This window comes from Porites lutea, chromosome 5 (genome assembly GCF_958299795.1).
Source record: "Porites lutea chromosome 5, jaPorLute2.1, whole genome shotgun sequence".
In the NCBI taxonomy this organism is placed as follows: Eukaryota; Metazoa; Cnidaria; class Anthozoa; order Scleractinia; family Poritidae; genus Porites; species Porites lutea.
In genome coordinates, this window is record NC_133205.1 from 3412215 (window position 1) to 3414465 (window position 2251).

The window sequence follows — 2251 nt, forward strand, 5'->3', positions numbered from 1 at the left end:
ATTATACTGCTTACAAAGCATTAGTTTTGGGGTATAAATAAGCGTCAACCTCTACTTTCGTCTCATCATTTTCCTTTGGTTTGAAGGAGAATAACATCTCCTTTGGCTAAAGTCCTCATCTGCCACATCGCCAAGCCTCAGACGAACATGATGTTTTCGGGGTTAACACCAGTAATTCTGACACTGTTTCTCTCTTCCGCGGCTATCGGTATGTCTGTTTTTGTTTAGCGATTTCTAACGTCATGTAAAGGTTTATATACTATTTTTCTGTATTTAAGTAGTGTAACTATTGCCATGTATTAGCGCCGTTTTAGAAATAGCATTGTTCTGTAATTTAGTAGTGTATTACCAATGGCATGTAATTAAGGTTTAAGTTCGCTAATTTGTTTTCTCGCCTTTCTTTCTGTTTTAAGTTGTAGTTTTCTACTCTTCTTTCCTTTCCTTTTTTAACTTATTATTTTATTTTGTTTATTTATTTTTGTTTAAGTGTAAATTTTTGTTAATTGAATAAATTAAAACCAACACTATTCAGACCGTGGGGAATTTGAGGCCCACCCAAAGTTTAAGGTTGAATAATTTCTTAACTGTTCAAGCTACTACCGCTTAATTCAGCGCGTTTTCTCAAAACTTACTTGGGAACATTTTAAAGCGTTGAGCTTTGTACGTCAGCATTGAAGTTACCATGGTAACCGAATTTTGACATACACGTTTTTCATGATTTTTAGGATTTTGCAGTTGTGGATGTAGATGAAATAAATATTTTTCGTCCTCAAATTTGCAGAGACCGATACGGAAGAAGACTTAGAACAAGTAAAGTTTTTCAACCACGACATCAGACTTTCCAGATCTGAGGTACTCAAACTGCTGGAGAAGGCGAACCTTACAAGCCACGGTTATGAAAGGGAAGTTTCAACCAAGACGGTGAGGCGTCCCGGAAGTGACAAATCCGAGTTCAAGGTGAGCAGTGCAGTGATTTTTCCTCCACTTTGAGTTCAGTGGCCTTGGATTGAAACGTCGTTATAAGACACGAATTCAAGTAAGGTTGAATTCCTAGCTTCCTTTCAGGTCTTTTTGCTTTTCCGAGGCTTTGTTTATTAAAATAGTGGTTACTCTCAAGAAGCTGTGGCTATATAAGTGATGACTGTTTTTCTTTCCTTAGAAATCATACTTCTACTACAAAGTAGTGAGCTGCTCAAGGAGTTTGGAGGTTGAACATGAACTCAACACATTGATGACCGGTAAGCTGATTACAACCCTATATGACATTTTAATAAAAGCTGCGTAACCAGAAGCCCAATTAGAGTGTTTTAGACTGAAAGAAAAAAAAACCTGGAAAGAATTGAGGCGATAACTTTTTTTCCTCGTCTCTCATGCCTTCCTTTTTCATGCCGGCTAGTTACAGGTCTCTTTTTCTCCCATTGCCCCGCGCCCCTTTTTTAAAATCTCTTTTCAGGCATCTTAAGTCCAAAAGCGTGCAGCCTAGGGTTACATGTGAGGAAGACTACAGTCGCACATGAATGCGAGCTTGCACCACCTTCATGAAAAGAATATTAGTAAAAATATACTATGAGATTTAGCCAAAGCTAAAGCGACGCACCCGTTGATACGCTGCAACAGTAATGACTTGGACTTAAATAATAACGGCCTTTCGAGGCAATACGTCTTTCCTAAAAAGAGTATTGAAGAATAGAATTGGACTTGATCCTGCGGATGGGTGGACGGACGGACGGATGGACGGTCACGTGGCCACCAAAATTCCTCAGATTCATGGATAACCAAATTTTAATTTATAGATTTAGCTAGGGCTAAAAGCGAAGCTCTCGTTAATATCTATAGTTTACTCAGACAAAATATACAATCGTGTAATGCTAAACGGCGACGACAACGAAAACAACAAAAAAAAAAAAATAATCAGTAGGTCTAATTAGCAAAAAACAACTTTGCTCGTGCAGCACACTCGTTTTGTACATTTCTTTGCCGTTGTTTTGCACGCCTACAACGTGAAACTTCCAGAAACGGAGATAAACTAACATCAAAGCACGGATTCGAGCCAGAATCGAGCCAGGATTCCAGTTAGGACTTTTCTAATCTTTCTGTAAGCAAAAAAATAAGTAAGTAAAAACAATTAATAAAAAAGAGTAAAATAAAAGCAACAAAAAGGACTCCCAACCTAACTCGTAACCTTTAACCCAAACCCTCCTCTTAATGGTCATGTGACTTGCAGGAGGTGAAAATGGCGGGAAAGCGAAAA

General features: G+C 38.2%; 1 long non-coding RNA gene across 1 annotated transcript; it reads left to right on the top strand.

The window, feature by feature from the left end:
- Window positions 1–146: 146 nt before the first annotated feature.
- LOC140937300 (uncharacterized) lies at window positions 147–1241 on the top strand. Its single transcript, XR_012165454.1, has 3 exons — window positions 147–208; window positions 782–957; window positions 1160–1241. It is a non-coding gene; the product is annotated as an uncharacterized lncRNA (long non-coding RNA).
- The last annotated feature ends 1010 nt before the right edge of the window (window positions 1242–2251 follow it).